The sequence below is a fragment of the Thermobia domestica genome, chromosome 7 (assembly GCF_964235325.1).
Source record: "Thermobia domestica chromosome 7, izTheDome1.hap1.1, whole genome shotgun sequence".
In the NCBI taxonomy this organism is placed as follows: Eukaryota; Metazoa; Arthropoda; class Insecta; order Zygentoma; family Lepismatidae; genus Thermobia; species Thermobia domestica.
The window spans coordinates 257855930-257877180 of record NC_137460.1 but is presented as its reverse complement, the minus strand read 5'-3'; the positions used below and the strand labels follow the sequence as shown (position 1 = coordinate 257877180).

The window sequence follows — 21251 nt, the reverse complement described above, 5'->3', positions numbered from 1 at the left end:
TGGTCTGGGGCCTGGACCAAGGTACCAGCCACAAAAACTTGGTAACTCTCGGTCCACTCTACTGGAACTCAGGCCACACACAGGCACACAAACAAATTGTTTATTTTATTTTATTTATATTAGATTAGCAGAATTGACTAACAAGGAAACCTATCCAACTCCTCGAAGAGTATCACATTGAAACTTGCCCAAGTGAAAGGACATATTGAAACATGGAAATATGCTTATTCTTACGATTCGCAGCGTCGTCGAACCGGAAGTAGAATGATCTTTCGACACTAGCCCCTGAAAGTTATGCACTATGGTCATACACGCCACAATGTGATACACTGGAATCTGTTTTCTTACGAATCCAAAAATTACAAACTCAAGATGATAACAGTCGATTGTGATTGGGATCTCTAGTACGTATTGATGCGAACTTATGTCAAATGGAACACGATACGATACACCAATTGTAAGTTCCAAACGAAGACATTTACCCGGTAGAGAAAAGGGACACGTTGAAAGCCAAAAATGGTTTTCTATTATTATTATTATTATTTTATTATTATTATTATTATTATTATTATTATTATTATTATTATTATTATTATTATTATTATTATTATTATTATTATATTTGTAGTAGTAGTACTAGCATGATTAGTATTATTAATATGAGCAGTAAGATTAGTAACAATAATAATAATGAGAAGAAGCAGACAACAAATATATTGTTGGGCCCGTTAAGTAACCAAGGTGTTCAGTCCGTCTTGAGCGTCCTCTAACACTGTTATAAGGGTTTTAGAATCCACAATTAAGCATGCCCCAGTCGGGATTCGAATTCGGAACCCTTGAGTCGCTGGCTTGACACCTCAACTCACAGGAACACGAGGTCTGTAAGAAGAAGAAATAGTATAGGACAAGGTTTCTCAACCTGGGGTTCGCGAAGATAAGCGAAAGAAAGAAATATAATTTGAATCTAATACCGGAAAATATTTTTAAATAATTATTATTTTGAATTTTGTTCTAATAGACAATTTTTACCTATTTGTATACATACTGTCAAGAAAAAAATGGTCTACTAAACATTTTCAACAAGTGCACAGTTGGTTAAAAATCAACTTAAATGAAAGAGATACGATATGAAACTAACGGGAACTGCATATTGAAATATCAGAAGAATGCAAATGAACTTTATTTTTTTTATCATATGACCGAAAATTAAGGGAGTTATGAAGTTTTAAAATTTTCAAACGGCCTCCATTTTGAAACAGTATAACGGATCAGATTCCATATTTGTAAAATGAATGAAATGACTAAATTCGGTTTTAATCTATTCGCTTGTAGGGAAGTTACTGTATCCACTATGCACAAGAAATGGATTCTATTATTATAGAAATAATAGTGAGATCTCCGCAATAGGTATATTAAAAATCAGACACAAGCTTATTACACATCACAAATTATAAGAGGGTCGCTGGGAAGAGGATGTGATAATATGGGGTTCGTGATCGAAATTAGGTTGAGAACCACTAGTATAGGATTATTATTATTATTCCTTTCCCGTCTTCTTCGTCTTATTGCCGACCTCATATTCGGGTTGGTTGAGGAGTAAAGCCAGCGACTCAAGGGTCCCGACTTCGAATCCCGGCTGGGGTATGGTTGTTTGTGGTTTTAAACATTTATAGCAGTGCTACAGGACACTCAAGACGGGCCAAAGTTTTTCTTTACTTAACGAGCCCAACAATATAGCCTATTTTTTGTCTTCTTCTCATTATTATTTTTACTCATCATACTGCTGATATTAATAATGCTAATCATGTTACTACCACATCTCCTCCTCCTCCTCCTCCTACTACTACTACACTAATAATAATAATAATAATAATAATAATAATAATAATAATAATAATAATAATAATAATAATAATAATAATAATAATAATAATAATAATAATGGAAACCGTTTTTGCATTGGGGTTACAGCGTGTCCCTTTTCTCTACCTGGTAAACGCCTTCGTTTGGAATTTAGGATCGTGTGTCGTATTCCATTTGACATGGATTTGCATCAAACACCATCGACTGTTATCACCTTGAGTTTGCAATATTTGGATTCGTGAGAAATCAGGTTCCAGTGTATCACATTGTGGCGTGTATGACCAGAGTACATAACTTTCAGGGGCTATGGGAGAACGATCATTCTACTTCCGGTTTGACGACGTTGCGAATCGTAAGAGTAAGCACATTTCCATCTTTCAATGTGTACTTGCACTTGTGCAAGTTTCAATGTGATACTCGCCGAGGATTTGGATAGCTTTCCTTGTAAGTTCTTTTGAGGAATTTGTGCGAGAAAAAATTGACGCCCAAGGGTAAAGTACCCATTGTACATTTCACAATGAAAATGATTTATACTATATTTTAGAGTTTCCCATGGAACATTAACTTGTGAAATATGAACAAGGTGTCTGATTTTTTTATTTTTCATTTTATTATTATTATTATTATTATTATTATTATTATTATTATTATTATTATTATTATTATTATTATTATTATTATTGAAAATCGTCCGAGAAAAACTGACAACAATAATAACAAACTCTTCGTAGGGTTGTACTATATTACAATGATATAAGTGAAATATTCATTTATAAAAGCCAAAATCCAAACATTTTATCGTAACGCTCCATTTGTAAGCATGAGCTTGCTCCAGCACCATCCGTTCCAATCTAGTGGGGAACACGTGCACAGAGTGGTACGACACTCTGTCTCTAATATACGGACCGGGAGCTTTCTAGACGTTGTGTCCGTCACGTCTTCTTTCCATGTGACTCTCCACTTTGCATCATGACCCTGGTATGGAAAATAAAAAAAAAAAAAAAACACGGGTGAAACCCCTTCTGAGAAAATTACAACTTCTGTTTTCTTGTCTTTAGTAAAAACCTTTACTTTTCAGCGTAGGATAAAGTCGTCACGAAAATCTCATAAAAATCTTAATTTTAAAATTTAGATCATCTACGTTGAGTTGTATGGTCCCTAGGTAAGTGTACACCAGGATGAACAAATGGACAGACATCGAAAGATCACTTTATTCGATAGTGAAATTTGTAAATCCGTGGAACATTTGAATTCCATTGTTTATGCACTACCACACTTTCTACACTTCTATCCCCAAACGAGAGTGAAAACAAGTTGGAAAATAGATGTAAAATTGTAGCACATATCAGGCCCGCAAGCAGAGGGGGGACTAGGGAGCCTGGCCCCCTAAAATTTTCGTGGCGCCTCCAGGCTTCAGTAGAAAATGCTATTATTAATACAAAAAAAAAAAATTAGATATTTGTAAGAGAATTTTTAATGACTTGTCCCCCTAACATATTCGTGGCTCCCCAAACCTCTGTGGCTGGTTTCGTACCTGGTACATATTTACAGTGCAGCATTCGAGTTGAGAGATTCAACGTTTTAATTGCCAAATACAAGCTCTGTAGAATAGAATTGAAAAGAAAAGGGACAATCTTATGCATGTGTTTCTTAATTTTAAATTATTATTAGACTAGTAATGCACCAAATTCAAGAATTATTTAGCAGATAATGAAATCATTTGTTCATCTTTTATATAAAGTGATATAGGGCCTAATTGGTCTAACGTTTCGTGTACAGAATTATGTTAGTAATAATTCGTAATAAAATTCCACGTTACCTTCGTTTATTGCGAAAACAATCCATAACATTTGGAGTAAGGCCAGCATGTTTCTGGAATAAAGACATAGAACAAAATCAGTAAATTTGTATTAAATTTGTATACATTTTCATTTATTCAAATCGTCGGCAATTCAAAACCTGCTATGTGCATTTTGCAGGAGAAGCGAAAAACAGTATCCTGGTTAGATTTTTCGCTTTATAAAAGTGATGTTATAAGTAATATTTGATCCTGCACGTAACTTGATACCTTCTCAAGTAACTTGATACCTTCTCAAGTAACTTGAGAAGGCATCAAGTTACTTGCAGCATCAAATATTACTTATAACATCACTTTTATAAAGCGAAAAATCTAACCAGGATACTGTTTTTCGCTTCTCCTGCAAAATGCACATAGCAGGTTTTGAATTGCCGACGACGATTTGTATTATTACATCACCAAAAACAATAAAAAGGATCACGTGGTAAAAGCTTCAACTTTGTTTCGTAGATGAGAACTGCTTATGTTTGGTGCTATATAACGCCGAGCGGTATAATTAGTATCCGTGCTATAGAGAAATACTGTTGAAGTCACCATTACTCTTAAGATGATAACGGATCAGGTGCATTAACGAACTCGGAGGAGACAATTGCTATAGTTATCTATTGCAAAGTACACAATTTAGAAATTCACTCCTGTTCAAGAGTTATCATGTGGAGTAACGGAGGGACATAACTCATCGTTACCATCTTAACGGATCAACTGCATTAACGAACTTGGGGAAGACAATTGCTATAGTTACCTATTTCAAAGTACACAATTTAGAAACTTACTCCTGTTCAAGAGTTATCATGTGGAGTAACAGAGGGACTTAACTCATCGATACCATTTTAACGTATTAACTGCATTGACGAACTTGGAGAAGATTATTGCTATAGTTATCTACTGCAAAGTACACAATTTAGAAACTCACTCCTGTTCAAGAGTTATCATGTGGAGTAACGGAAGCACATGAGTTATAGTTACCATGTTAATGGAATAACTACATTATCGAACATTATGAAGATAGTTGCAAAAAATCTAAATATTCCCTTTCATTCATGAGTATTTGTATGGAGTAAGGACGGAATTATCCATTAAAGTGATACTGAATTGACTCCATTAACGATCTAAACCAAAATAATCGCCCTGGCTCTCTATTACAGACAATACAATTTGAAAATTCCCTTTTTTTTCATGAGTTATCGTGTGGAGTAACGAATGTATCTTCTAATATTACAATCTTGTAACGCTCACTAGCATGATCATAATAATCAATACATGGTATCTTGATTTAAAATGGTCACATCAGGAATCAAATATGTGAATATTTGGGTTCGAGTAGCGGACCTAATTAATTCACTGGGATGATATTTTGAGTGCCTCTGAGTCATCGAGTGTCTGAATTGTCGGTTTGAGTCTCGAGTTACTGGGCTAAATCGGTTCTGAGAAGTGAGATACAAACCCATATGAGCTGGACAAAAGTATTAATTCAAGTGACCCGTGTTATTACTGGCATACAGGCAAATAAGTAGTACTTTCTAAGTATTAGAAAGGTTACTAATTAGGACATACACATTGTATTAAAGTAGTCTAATTAGTAAATAAATTTAGTAAGTATCATGGAACTTGCTTTTCGGGTTGGTAGATTTTTAACCTCTAAATTGCAACTAATCATCACTAATCAACCCTAGTACAATAAAGTAGGTGCTTGGGGTCCCGGCTTCGATCCCAGCCCCCGCCAAGTGAACTTTGTGGTGGACAAACACAGTGTGCGTGGGTTTTCTCGGGGTTCTTCCGTTTCCTCCCACTTTCTTCATTCCACCATTTCCATTCATCACTCATCATCACCGTCTCCTTTAGTCTAACCGGCATAATCGTGGGACGTAAAACTTAAAAAAAAAAGTAAGTGAACCTAAAGCTAATTTAAGATTCAGAAGCCTAAACAACACTACTATTAGAACTTGGTTGCCAACTTCAAAGCAGCTATATACTGTAAACCAAACTTGTTTTTTTCACACTGACAGCAAACACGTAAGTGATCCTAGAGTCCAGCGTACGTGCACTAGGAAAACACATTACACTCTTTTTTTTTTTTTTGCAATCGAACAGACTTTCAAATGCTGCTACCTGTTGATCAATGTCACCTACTACTCACTAAAAATACAAAGTAATTCTCGACAAAAAAAAAAAGCATCGGAGCAGTCAAGTTGGCCACGCGCTATGTAAGCAATTTACAAACTAATATAAGCTTCAATGTGAATTCAATACTAAAATCCGAAGTAACGTATGTGTTTGGTTTGGATCAGGAAATTACCCTGTATTTCGACACTCAATCAATTAAGTATCTATCTATCTAGATACATAGATAAATAAGGGAGAGAGAGGGGGGAAATTGAGCGTCTGTCTTTCCTTTTTTCCCTTACTATTATTAAGGATCAATATTGGAAGCGAAAATGGTAGTAAAATTCTACCATCTCCGGTTGCAATAGGCTAATGCGGTAAGAATGTGGTGGAACCTACTGCTCTCATACTGAATCCGTATGAAATAAAATTAACGTTGTCTACTACTTTCTTTTATCTCTTATTGTCTGTGATTTATTGAGATCAATATTAATACAAAAGTTTTGGTGAATTTCTATCACTTCTGGATTCAGTAGAAACTTAAGAGAGGAAATGAAAGTAATGGTGAATTTCTATCACTTCTGGATTCAGTAGAAACTTAAGAGAGGAAATGAAAGTAATGGTGAATTTCTATCACTTCTGGATTGAGTAGAAACTTAAGAGAGGAAATGAAAGTAATGGTGAATTTCTATCACTTCTGGATTCAGTAGAAACTTAAGAGAGGAAATGAAAGTAATGATGAATTTCTATCACTTCTGGCTTCACAAGGAAAGTTCGATAGAAAGCACTCGCCTGCAGAGAACCTAAGCATACCATTTGAAGTACCAATTCATTCTGGTTTCAACAAGCTAATAACATTCCTGTACTGTTGAGAACTGTTCGAGGGATTCAACTTGGAAGTTTATATGAAAAATTGAGTATATGCGCACTTAAACGCGTTCAGTACAACTTTTTTAGCAACGAACATTCACATACGAATTGAAGTCTAACAGAATAAAAGACTGTTTTGCAATCAGTAACAGATTTTTTAGTTAAAATTAGTAATTATATTGTTCACAATAATGATATGTTAGATATGAAAATTTATCACTGTTGCTCTTCTGTTCTATGAAGAAATGATGCAGGCAAAAAGACTTCCTTGCACCGTGAATATTTTATATATGCAGTTGCGTTGCATCCGTCGATTGAAGATTTTGCATAACCAAAGCGAAAACCCAATTTGACAGGTGATTCAAAAGTATATAATTTATTCGGTAACCTGCCTTGAGGAACACAGACTGAAACAATCTAATGTATTGCAGTGATCGGATCTGATTCATTAGCATGGACATGAAACTTTATTTGATTGTTTCATTGGTCCATCATTACTTCCGGATGAACAAGTTTCATACTATGTGCAAATCTCCTGCCATAATCTTTGATTGGTAGGAATTCAAACTCATCAAATGGTTGTACAAATAGTGTGCAGTTCTTTGGTATATTCCCAACCATTACGTCTTGCCATCCGTCATCCAACTTGCAATGGACAGTTTGTCTGTGAATGAACCCCAGTAGCAAGTTAAAACCATCACGTCTCTAGGAGGCACAATCGTGTATTTAACGTTTAATCTCTCGAAAAGTTCTCAACCGTACAAATTTTATTATTTCGTTGAAATAAGCATGAATTGGTACTTCAAATGGCATGCTTAGTTTCTCTGCAGGCAAGTGCTTTCTCCTGAACTTCCCTTGTCAGTAGTGAGGAAATGAACTATATTCTTAGAAGGTGGAATCAATCGCAGGTAAATGCTTCTCGCTATCTATTACTCCTTTTCTCTCTATTGCGATCAACGCTGAAACCAGTGATTGTTGATTCCTATCACTTCCAATTCGAAAATGAAATGAAATGAAATCTTTAAGTTTTACGTCCCACAGTTATGTTGGCTAGGATAAAGGAGACAATGATGATGAGAAATGAACGAAATAGTGAAATGAAGAAAGTGGGAGGATACAGAAGAGCCCACGTGCACGGCTTTTGTCTACCGCAAAGTTCATTTGGCGCGTCCTGGAATCGAACCAAGGACCCATGCACCACAGGTGAACGCTCTGCCACTGAGCGACCGAGGACTCCACTTCCAGCTCGAATGGAGTGTTAACGTAGAATGTGAAGCCTATTATTAAGACATTAAATTGATTCAAATAAAAGCTTCTTGGTACATCTTGCCTTTTTCCTATGATGCTTGTCAACAGACGGACAAACAGACTGACATAACCGTGCTATAAGGCTTTCCATACTCGTCCAAAGCATATCTTGGAAGTCTTATAAATAATGCACTGAACTAAAGACACTAAAGAGGATCACGCGAAGATATAATTTCGTGCGCTAGACTTTAAGGTCTAACTGAAGTTTCTGCCATCTAATGGCGGAATGTGTACTTTTAAAATGGTACAAATCTAGAACAGTTCTAATAGGATTGAAAATGAAATAAAATATTTCAGTTTTACGTCCCACGATTGAGCAGTTAGGCTAAGGGAGACCGATGGTTAAGGCAAGTGAATGATGAAGGAAGAATTGGTGAAATGACAATGTGAGAGGAAATGAGGGTACCCCGACCAAACCCATGGACATACCTAGTAGCAGAGACAACTTGCAAACTGCTTGCTGTAACTTTGAATTGGAAGTCGGCAACCTTGTATCCGGCTTGATTGGAAAGCGAACATGCATGCCGCAAGCTGGATTACAGTAACGAAGTTACATGGGGGCAACCTAGCATTGAGTGTTTTATTCAAGCTTGGCCTAAGCGTTTTACGCTGGCGCAAGTCAATAGCCAATCAACGGCCAGTAATGTTATGACGCTCTGCGAGGTATCTAAAGTATCGCTTACAAGTACAACAAAATTCAGATTGTATGGAAGCACGCGTTGAAAGGGCAAGTGTAGAAAGCCGAAAGCCATGCGCCAACTGACCGAAAGCTTTCTTTCTACTTGGGTAACGACATAGCCAACAAACTCTGCTGGCGCAAGTCAATAGCCAATCAACGGCCAGTAATGTTATGACGCTCTGCGAGGTATCTAAAGTATCGCTTGCAAGTACAACAAAAGGCAGATTGTATGGAAGCATGCGTTGAAAGGGCAAGTGTAGAAAGACGAAAGCCACGCGGCAACTGGCCGAAAGCTTTCTTTCTACTTGGGTAACAACAGAGCCAACAAACTCTGCTGGCGCAAGTCAATAGCCAATCAACGGCCAGTAATGTTATGACGCTCTGCGAGGTATCTAAAGTATCGCTTGCAAGTACAACAAAAGGCAGATTGTATGGAAGCATGCGTTGAAAGGGCAAGTGTAGAAAGACAAAAGCCACGTGCCAACTGGCCGAAAGCTTTCTTTATACTTGGGTAACGACATAGCCAACAAACTCTGCTGGCGCAAGTCAATAGCCAATCAACGGCCAGTAATGTTATGACGCTCTGCGAGGTGTCTAAAGTATCGCTTGCAAGTACAACAAAAGGCAGATTGTATGGAAGCATGCGTTGAAAGGGAATGTGTAGAAAGACGAAAGCCACGCGGCAACTGGCCGAAAGCTTTCTTTCTACTTGGGTAACGACATAGCCAACAAACTCTGCTGGCGCAAGTAAATAGCCAATCAACGGCCAGTAATGTTATGACGCTCTGCGAGGTATCTAAAGTATCGCTTGCAAGTACAACAAAAGGCAGATTGTATGGAAGCATGCGTTGAAAGGGCAAGTGTAGAAAGACGAAAGCCACGCGGCAACTGGCCGAAAGCTTTCTTTATACTTGGGTAACGACATAGCCAACAAACTCTGCTGGCGCAAGTCAATAGCCAATCAACGGCCAGTAATGTTATGACGCTCTGCGAGGTATCTAAAGTATCGCTTGCAAGTACAACAAAATTCAGATTGTATGGAAGCACGCGTTGAAAGGGCAAGTGTAGAAAGCCGAAAGCCACGTGCCAACTGGCCGAAAGCTTTCTTTCTACTTGGGTAACGACATAGCCAACAAACTCTGCTGGCGCAAGTCAATAGCCAATCAACGGCCAGTAATGTTATGACGCTCTGCGAGGTATCTAAAGTATCGCTTGCAAGTACAACAAAATTCAGATTGTATGGAAACATGCGTTGAAAGGGCAAGTGTAGAAAGCCGAAAGCCACGTGCCAACTGGCCGAAAGCTTTCTTTCTACTTGGGTAACGACAGAGCCAACAAACTCTGCTGGCGCAAGTAAATAGCCAATCAACGGCCAGTAATGTTATGACGCTCTGCGAGGTATCTAAAGTATCGCTTGCAAGTACAACAAAAGGCAGATTGTATGGAAGCATGCGTTGAAAGGGCAAGTGTAGAAAGACGAAAGCCACGCGGCAACTGGCCGAAAGCTTTCTTTATACTTGGGTAACGACATAGCCAACAAACTCTGCTGGCGCAAGTCAATAGCCAATCAACGGCCAGTAATGTTATGACGCTCTGCGAGGTATCTAAAGTATCGCTTGCAAGTACAACAAAATTCAGATTGTATGGAAGCACGCGTTGAAAGGGCAAGTGTAGAAAGCCGAAAGCCACGTGCCAACTGGCCGAAAGCTTTCTTTCTACTTGGGTAACGACATAGCCAACAAACTCTGCTGGCGCAAGTCAATAGCCAATCAACGGCCAGTAATGTTATGACGCTCTGCGAGGTATCTAAAGTATCGCTTGCTAGTACAACAAAAGGCAGATTGTATGGAAGCACGCGTTGAAAGGGCAAGTGTAGAAAGCCGAAAGCCACGTGCCAACTGGCCGAAAGCTTTCTTTCTACTTGGGTAACGACATAGCCAACAAACTCTGCTGGCGCAAGTCAATAGCCAATCAACGGCCAGTAATGCTATGACGCTCTGCGAGGTATCTAAAGTATCGCTTGCAAGTACAACAAAAGGCAGATTGTATGGAAGCACGCGTTGAAAGGGCAAGTGTAGAAAGCCGAAAGCCACGCGGCAACTGGCCGAAAGCTTTCTTTCTACTTGGGTAACGACATAGCCAACTAACTCTGCTGGCGCAAGTCAATAGCCAATCAACGGCCAGTAATGCTATGACGCTCTGCGAGGTATCTAAAGTATCGCTTGCAAGTACAACAAAATTCAGATTGTATGGAAGCACGCGTTGAAAGGGCAAGTGTAGAAAGCCGAAAGCCACGCGGCAACTGGCCGAAAGCTTTCTTTGTACTTGGGTAACGACATAGCCAACAAACTCTGCTGGCGCAAGTCAATAGCCAATCAACGGCCAGTAATGCTATGACGCTCTGCGAGGTATCTAAAGTATCGCTTGCAAGTACAACAAAATTCAGATTGTATGGAAACATGCGTTGAAAGGGCAAGTGTAGAAAGCCGAAAGCCACGTGCCAACTGGCCGAAAGCTTTCTTTCTACTTGGGTAACGACATAGCCAACAAACTCTGCTGGCGCAAGTCAATAGCCAATCAACGGCCAGTAATGCTATGACGCTCTGCGAGGTATCTAAAGTATCGCTTGCAAGTACAACAAAATTCAGATTGTATGGAAGCACGCGTTGAAAGGGCAAGTGTAGAAAGACGAAAGCCACGCGCCAACTGACCGAAAGCTTTCTTGCTACTAGAGAAGATTCCACCATAAACTTACTTGACAGAAATCCAACCGGTTACTCCACGCACCAGAAGTAAGCGCTTTACCACTGAGCCACTGTACCCCAGTATTGAAAATCAGATAACGATTGCATAGCCGCCGTTAAAGTTACTGTTACCCATTACAATATTAAGATATTGACTCTATTAACGAGCTCAGCCAAGATAATAGCTCTGGACTGCAAGAAACAGAATTCAACAAATTGCTTTCGTTCAACAGTTCTCATGCAGAATAACGGACGTAGCATATACTTACTAGATCTAATATTAGAGAATCTAATAAGGCACACTTTGTCCTAGTAAATAAATAGTTAAAAAGACTATTTGCCATTATCTATAGCTTTGGGAGATAAAATTATAAATAAATATTACGATATCAAGAAAACACTTACATGAAGGTGTTTTCAAGCCTAGCGTTTCAACATTATAGCTCCTTGGTTATTGCGATATGCCATCAACGGTTTTAAAACACAAAATCGATGACAGATAAAGAAACTAAACATTTTTATTCGTGAAATATAAGCTGTTTCCGTACGAAATATACTTTTTCTGCTTACTGACATGTGTTTAAATACAGTGTTTACAAGTTATACCTGCCATTTTGCTTGATGAAACTCCGGATAATAACTGTGAAAGTCACTATGAACTTCCAGTTTCAAGTTTCGGTTTTGAGGTCTTCCAATTGAAGAGCGAGTTTCTTAATTTCTTTCTGCTTCTGTTTAACGTTCCAATAACAAACTGAGCAGAGAGTGTAGATCAGAAAAATCTGGTGATAGCTCTCAAAATTTACCGATTTCAAGAGTGGAAATCAACCACGTTAATCTTTAACTTCTGAGTTGGGAGGAATTTTTGCATTTCTTTTTGCTCCTGATAAATTATCTCTTGCTTAGAGAGTAGAGAAAAGAAAGAAGGAAAAGGAAATGGTTCTATTTAAACACACATGCGTCATCACAGGAAATTATTACACTTCATAGATTATCACCACAACACGCAACGGTACATTTGAAAGAAACAAACAGAAAAACGATTCTAAAACTCTTATAAGTAGTCTGAAAAGAAACAAACAGTAGGGGCTTTAGCTGGTAGGCACGGGGCTACCCAAAAATTTTCAAAAATATTAAACTCTATAAGATACAACAAAGAGTAAATATATTTGCCACTATTTCTATTAATGGTAGATAATTATTTAACAAATAGCATCAACCACTACTGTAAAAGTAATTTCCTGCTGTCATTAATCAATCAAATGTGTATATGTATTCATAGCGACATAGCGAGAGAGCGGACTTACCCAAAATTAAAATCATAAAGCCGCCCTTGAGAGCAAACCAAACAATTCCAAAATTCTTACAAGTAATCTGTATGTCACTGGTAGCAATGTGTTTTCAATCGTTAAAAGAAGCGAAATACTACATAGATGGTGCTACTTAACAGTACTTTGTAGTCATCTACAGTACATTGAGGAATAAACGATTTGTTCCAGTCCAGCAACAACCACCAGCTATCATGGCCAACGAACAGCTGAGGTCCTCTTCGCTAAGCGGCTAGCGTACATGGCTTTGCGGGATATACCGGGGTTCGATTCCCAGCGGGAGCTCATGTGATTCGAATTCCACGTTAACCTGCATGTCTACGTCTTCAGAAATTGCGTGGATCAATAAAAGCTTGACCCATGACCCACTGACCCACCACCCACCGTGACTCACGCCCTGCTGGATGCACATTCCATCATGACCCACCACCCAGCGTGACCCATTCTGACGCACGATGACCCATCACTTACTATGACTCATCACCCACCATGACCCACCACCCACCGAAACAGATCGCCATCAACTCTGACCTATGACCCACACTCTCCTCTCAACTGACTAAAAAGTTTAAACTTGAAATAAAACAAGGCTGTGAAATTATCACTAATCGGAGTTTGAATTTGTACACACAGACCCTCGCCTGCAGGGTCTGTGTGTACCTGTTGACATCCTGTTGACCCACTGCCCACTGATCCACTCCATCTCTATACGTCCCATGTAGTCTCGCTGCAGAAAGGGACTCTAAATTGAAAATCAAATCAACTATCGACAAGTAACATGACACCATAACTATCGGCAAGTAACATGACGCCATAAAAATGGACTTTTCTCGATGTCGTTAAGAGCTACACATCTGAATTCATTCGGAACCATCCCACCTGGGTCAATTCGATTTCGTCTATTGATTGATATATATTTTATCTTTATAAGATGTTACAGTTGAACGATAATCATAGTTGAAGAGTTAATGATAGCTATGAGCTATTATCTCATTAACAATACCCAGCCCTGTGATATTCCTAATGCCATAATGGAAAACTTGATAATAGTATATTTTTGTACAGTAAAGTCTGGTAAACTCGACCTAACGAGCACCAAGAGGGTGGCGAGTTAGCGAAAATATCAAATTTTATGGAATAAAGAATGGTATATATATATATATATAACGTATAATATTTTACTGCATGTTACTCTAATGGAAGTTCCAGCACAACAGAAACCACACACACACACACATACTCAAAAAATATATACCCTAAACGTTAAAAAGCATACTTAGAGAACTGAAGAAATCACTAGATTTTTTTTGTAGACAATTAATTCCGTGATGCAAGACTTTCTCCCACTCTTTTCGTTTTCGTACAGCTTTATTACGTAGACAACAGAGCGACACTTCCTCACCGAGGGAAAGGAATGAGGTAGATTAGATTTTTCCACGAAAACAATAAAACCAGTCACTAAATTTGTCAGACATTTACAAGAATTAGTATCACAAAGAGGAATGGACAAATGTTGCTAAAATTGAATTTCATAAGAAATCTTTGAACAGAACGGGAAAACATACGAACATTTATACTCGTAAATATGTTCAGTTATTGCAATACTACAGTTATTGTATTATTACAATAGTACGATCATTAAAAGGAACCTGTACAGTCAGCGACAGAAGTTTTTTTTTTCCCTTTGGTAAATTTGCGGTAATTTTGGGAATAACGGTGGTAGGGCTGGAACGTACAGAAAATTAGATTCTTTTAATCATACTGAAAACTGTTCTCAAATTGTCCTTCCATTTTGAAGTTATTTAAGAAACTAATTTCATCAAATGGAAAGAACATTTGTCGGTGACTGTACTATTTGCACTATATAGGCTATATTAGAAACCATAACCGTTTAATCCCTAACAGATTACCATGTTACTTCAAAGATAATGTTCTGCTGGAGCAGCAGACATCATGAACCTTTTGCTTTTTAATGTAAAAGTTTGGGAATCGAGTTAGCAGTATTCTGCTGTATCAGTATCAACTATTATATTTACCAAGAAAAAGAAGAGGAAAGTCATTCTTCTTGAGAACTATGCATGAAGATTTACTCACTCATATCAGGATAATGGACCATAACCTGATAACGGAATCACTATCCAAGCAATGGACTTATATATATCCTGTTATCAGTGGTATATCTAAATATGAAAATGACAGTGTCCATTTAAAATTGAAAGCAAATCCGGCTGATTTCCTCTGAAAATAATTTCTAGTAAATTCCTATTTAATTTAAATCGCTAATAGTATTTTCTTAGATCTACTCAGGAAATATCCTAGCAAAGAGGAGGGGAAAAGCCACCAACGGAACAGTTTCCTCACAACTAGAAGTTTCTCTCAATTTTCTTTCTTTTCTATTTGTTATTATTATCATTTATTCATTCTATTGTATGGCTCAGAGACTTGGACATTACAATAGTTAAAAAGAAATATTTAGAGAGCTTCGAAATATGGTGTTGGAGAAAGATGGAGAAGATAAAATGGACAGAGAAGTAAGAAACGAATGTTTTAAAACGGATAGGAGAGAAGAGGACACTTTAGCCAGCATCCTTCATACGAAGGTCAATTACATTGGTCACATCTTGCAAAAAAAAAAAAAATGCCTTCTTTATACCAAAAATGCCAAAGAAGGAAAGATTGAAGCAAAGCGAAAAATAGAAAAAAATAATACAGCTGATCGATGACTTGACGAAGAGAAGAACATAATTCGTCTGATTTTCTACAGCGCTGGGAGAAGATGAAGTTTTCACACTATTAATGTAAAATTTGGCATTCGTATTGAGAAATATCTCAATTTTTAAAATTTCTAAAGTAAATAACAGAAAATTACAGTTTAGCCCCCGTTTTGGAGGCGTTAACACGAAAGTTCATTTTCATTATGGGAGATTCAATGTTAAATTTTGGAAGCAGTTTTCTACAATAATTATTCGTAAAGATTTTGGGATAAATGAGTTATATTTGCTACAAAATGGAAAAACACTTATTCAGAAAGGTAGTGTAGTCGTCTCGAACATTATTTTGGTAGACCTCCCTCTCAGGGAACAAGGGCCGTAAGTCTCACCCTTTCAAGAATTTAAAAAAAAAAATCTCCATAAATATCCTTAGTAGGGACATATGAGAAGATGTTATTTTTGTCAATTAATGTGAAATATGGTGTCACTGTAGCGAAAAGGTATGCGTTTATCAAATCTTGAATGTTATTTTGGTAACATGCCGCCTTAGAGGGACACAGGGGGCGAAGTATATGTTGGTGGATCTTTGTAAAAGTTCCAAATTTTATTTTAGAAAATCCTGTGAGCGTCAGATTGATCACAAATGATACAAAATTAATACTCCGATGCTCCTTGCATGTAGCAGTGAGTAATATTGGGCTAGAGCCCCCTTTTAAAATTAACATTAAAAACTCACGATAAATATTCTTAACTGGGACATACGGAAGAAGCTATTTTTTGTCAATTAATTTGAAATTTGGCGTTATTTGAATAAAATTCTTGAATGTTATTTTAGTAACAGAGGGCACAAGGCACCGAGGGTAATTTGATATCTTTGGAGATCACAGGGGGAAAAGCAATAAAATTCCAAATTTTTATTTATTTAACGATCACCAGATACAGCTCAGAGGCCATTTTGCACTGGATATCTAACAACAACAACAACAATAACAATGGAAAGGATTTGGGAAGGTATCGGCCAGGGACTGTTTAGGGGTTACCATCCCGACATTTGCCTGGTAGGACTGAGGAAAACCCTGGAATACAACAGATAGGAGGGTCGGCAGCGGAAATCGAACCCACGACCTCCCGAATGCGAAGCCAACGCTCTACCACTTGAGCTACTTCGAGAAATTTTACATTAATTGACAGAAAATAGCTTCTTCCGTATGTTCCTGTTAACAATGTTTATCATGAATTTTTAATGTGAGAAATTTTATTTTGAGTGTGCTCATCAGTGCCAAATTAGTTGCAAGATGCACAGAGTTAATGCTCCAGACTACTTTTGTATTAGTCCCAATGACTAATATGGAACTAGAGCCCTTTTTGAAAAGAATCATAAATTAAACATAACTATTCTTACGCAAGGACCTACTGACAGAAACTAAATATTTTTATAGTTAATATGAAATTTGGTATTATTTTAGAAAAAAGTCTGAAGTGACAATAGGATAATACCCATGTGTGGATTTCTTTTAGGGGTGTGGACTCAGAATTTCTTTTGCCTAATGGGAGTACCAAAGTGAAATGTTGGAAGCAGTTTTCTCTAATTATTTGTAAGAATTTTGCTGTAAATTAGCATTTTTAGTTAGAAAATACAATAACATTCTTTCGCTTGTAGGCCTACCAATGATGGTGCATGCGTCTGTAATTTTATTACACGCATTCCTCTCTATTGGGCAACAATAGCGACAAGAAAAATTCAAACTTTTCGTTATTTGCGTTATTGGCGTGAGCGTAAAAATAATTGCAAGTATCACAGAATTAATGCTCAGAAGCTACTTCCATGTGTCAGTGATCATTGACCCCTTCTCAGTCTCAAAATCACTTTAAAAACCACAATAATATCCACACCACGTTCTTACATTTTCTTTCATGCACCTTTTGGCCCATTCGGAATGCAGGCTAAGAGACGTGTTTTTAAGGAGGATTGGAACACTCGACTTCCATGTCCGAACTATACAGTACGTTGGCATTCCATTGTAAATTGATTCGAAGCAATGTCAGCAATCCTTTGTTCCGTAGACCACCTTATAATTGTTGACTCGACTTAGTGTTTATTTGCACTGACAACAAACAGTTTCAGACCTTTTCTTATCGCAATACACCAATGATTTACGACCTACGTTGACAGTTCAATAGGAGTTCGTGTCTGTAATCAACACCCGATCGACTTCTTCGGGAATGCACATTATATAGCACGTAAATCTGGTGAGTGGACTGGCTTTTTCGTTTGTGGAATGCTTGTCGTTTCCACTACATTTTTAGAGTGCCTTCATCTGTTCCTTGTTAAAGAGGACAATCTGCTACTGGAATTCACTGCAGACTGCCTGTGGAGATGTGTTCATTAATGCCAGCAGTGTTAGAAAGTGGGTGAACCATTTTAAGGATGGAAACATGACTATCGAAGATGAGCCTCAGAGCAAGCGCCCTCGAACTGCCTCCACGACAAGCAACAAGGTAAGAGGTGATGAGCTGATTAGGGGAGATAGGCGTATCGCTTTGAATGAAATCGCTACACAATTGGAGTTGGACATAGTGCGGTACAAGAAATGATTCACAGCTTAGGTTATCGGGAGGTTTGTGCCCGTTGGGTCCATCGTTTATTAACTGAGGGCCACAAACGTCAGAGTCTAACCATTGCCCAAACCCTTCTTCAGAGATTTCGACAGGAAGGTGATGACTTTTTGACGAGTATTGTGACTGGAGATGAAAGCTAGTTCCATCATTATGAACCTGAATCAAAACGACTGACAAGGTAAGCTATCCAACTCCTCGACGAGGATTGCATGAAAACTTGCACAAGTGGAAGAACATGTTGAAAGATGGAAATATGCTTACTCTTACGGTTCGCAACGTCGTCGAGCCGGAAGTAGAATGATCGTTCCCCATAGCCCCTGAAAGTTATGTACTTTGGTCATACATGCCAGAATGTGATACACTGAAACTTGTTTTCTCACGAAGACAAATATTGAATACTCAAGATGATAACAGTCGGTGGTGATTTGTATCTCTAATACGTCATTGATGCTAATCGATGTGAAATGGAATATGATACGATACACCGATGGTAAGTTCCAAACGAAGACCTTTACCCGGTGAAGAAAAGGAACACGCTAAAACCTCAACGCAAAAGTAGCTTTCTATGATTACTGTTATTGTTATTAGTATGACTATTATTATTATTATTATTATTATTATTATTATTATTATTATTAGTAGTAGTAGTAGTAGTAGTAGTAGTAGTAGTAGTAGTATTAGTAGTAGTAGTAATAGTAGTAGTAGTAGTAGTAGTAGTAGTAGTAGTAGTAGTAGTAGTAGTATGGCCAGTATTATTAATATGAGCAGTATGATTAGTAAAAATAATAATAATAAGAAGAAGACATCAAATATATTGTTGGGCTCGTTCAGTAACGAAGGACTTCGGCCCGTTTTGATTGTCCACTAGCACTAATACAAAGGTTTTAAAATCCACAAACAACCATACCCTAGCAGGAATTCGAAGTCGGCACCTTTCAGTCGCTGGCTTGACGCTCAACCGACACAAACATGAGGTCGGCAATAAGATAAAAATACTAATAATACTATTACTACTACTACTAACTACTACTAGTACTACTACTACTACTACTACTACTAATAATAATAATAATAATAATAATAATAATAATAATAATAATAATAATAATAATAATAATAATCATCATCATCATCATCATCATCATCATAGAAAACCATTTTTGCGTTGTGGTTTTAGCGTGTCCCTTTTCTACACCGGGTAAACGAGTTCTTTTGGAACTTACGATCGGTGTATCGTATCATATTTCATTTCATATCGGTTCGCATCGATGACGTACTAGAAATCCCAATCACCACCGACTGTTATCATCTTGAGTTTTCAATATTTGTCTTCGTTAGAAAACAAGTTTCAGTGTATCACATTCTGGCATATGTGACCAGAGTACATAACTTTCAGGAGCTATGGGGGAACTATCACTCTACTTCCGGTTCGACGAGTAAGCGTATTTCCAACTTTTAATATGTCCATCTACTTGTACAAGTTTCAATGCGATACTCGTCGAGGAGTTGGATAGCTTTCCTTGTGAGTATGGAATGGCACCACTTGAATTCGCCACCAAAGGAGAAAGCGAAGACAGTGCAATCGGTAGGGAAAGTTATGCGGAGCGTCTTCTGGAATACACAGGGTTGCATTCTGTTTGACTTTCTTGAGTCTGGACAAACCATAAATTCTGCTAGCTAATCCAGACACTTTTGAAGCTCTATCGTGCCTTACGTGATAAACGTCCTTGAAAGTAGATGATCTTTCAACAGTATAACGCGCTTTCGCATACTGCACGTGCAACTATGGAACAGAGCAGGAGATTTTGGGAGGGAAACACTTCCATATCCTTCCTACAGCCTCGACCGACATGGCACCCTCCGACTACCATCTTTTCGGTTTTGTGAAGGAAGAGATGCGAGGCCATCGCTATGAGACACTGGAGGATATTCGGCAAGCAGTGCGTCAGTGTCTACGGGCAGCTGGAGCGGAATTCTGTATCAAGAGTATTTTCAAACTTGTAGAACGATGGGGAAAATGTGTGAAAAAAAAGAAAGAAAAAAAAAAGCGGAGACTGTGGAAAAGTGAAATAAAGGTCCGTACATTGTTAGATGATACATTTGGTTGCACTTACAAATAAAGATCACGGTTGTGAAAAAATGTTGCTCACAACTTTCAGTATGTTCCTCGTATATTCTTTAATGTAAGTAAATTTCTCAGAATGGAGGAATGGAGCGTGAACTATGTCAGTGACTGGCAGTGAGTCACTGATACACAGAGAAAAAGATAAGATATTGGTGCCACTTGCTGTTTCTGGAAGATGCGTATAAGCTTGGAGAAAGCACGTGTACTGATTGCAAGCACCTGGAAGATTTTGTTATATATTTTGACAGCTCCAAATCAATACATTCAGTGAGTGAAATGCAAATGCAATAGTAGTTTAGTTTAGTTAGGTTGATGTTTTCAAAAAGATGGAGAACGAAAATATTTTACCATTCAAACATTTGAAAATACGCTTTTTGTTAAAAGCTAAGAATGATGGTGGACAGAATTTAAAAGTAAATTGTCTGAAGTCCTCAGCAGAAAACATTTATCAACAGCCAGGAGTTCGTCCGCGAATTTGAGGAAGCATCTTTTTTATTATTATTATTTTATTTAATAGTTACATTTCTACAGTAGACAGAAGCAGCACACACATGAACATTTGGGATCAAGCTATTGTCAAAATGTTAATAACTAGTTTACGCGTGCTCTTACGATTATTATATTAATGTTTTCTTCAATACTTCGGCATATATTCCGAAGTTGGGCGTCCGCTTTTGCCACTTTTTTTCGCTGTTATCTCTTTTCCACACTTTCTGCAATTTGTTATTAGGTTCATTAATCCGTGTTCTTCACAAACTTTTAAAAGATTTTGCTCGTTATCAACATATTGCTTCACAAATGTTAAAACTGTTAGTTAATTCCCCTTGTACATTCGCCATGTTGATAACATAAATGCTCGTTTCTTTCCCACAATGCAACTGTTCGGTTACCTTGCGCCAAGTAGTTCCCTCCGCTCACTGTATAGTCCCATGTTTATAACCGCTTATATATAAGAAATAAACAGATTTTTCGAGACTCTTATATATTATCAAACACACAAATGATCAAAGTATCCATATCTTTCCTGTAAATTTTAAAAATTTTGC

The 21251-nt window shown here is 37.7% G+C and overlaps 1 long non-coding RNA gene across 1 annotated transcript in view; it reads right to left on the bottom strand.

The window, feature by feature from the left end:
* LOC145689053 (uncharacterized) overlaps positions 1-21251 on the bottom strand; it is a 50656-nt gene that overhangs the window by 15206 nt on the left and 14199 nt on the right. Inside the window, exon 2 of the long non-coding RNA XR_014132073.1 lies at positions 3683-3735. This is a non-coding gene — a long non-coding RNA (uncharacterized LOC145689053). The remainder of the gene's footprint in view (positions 1-3682; positions 3736-21251) is intronic.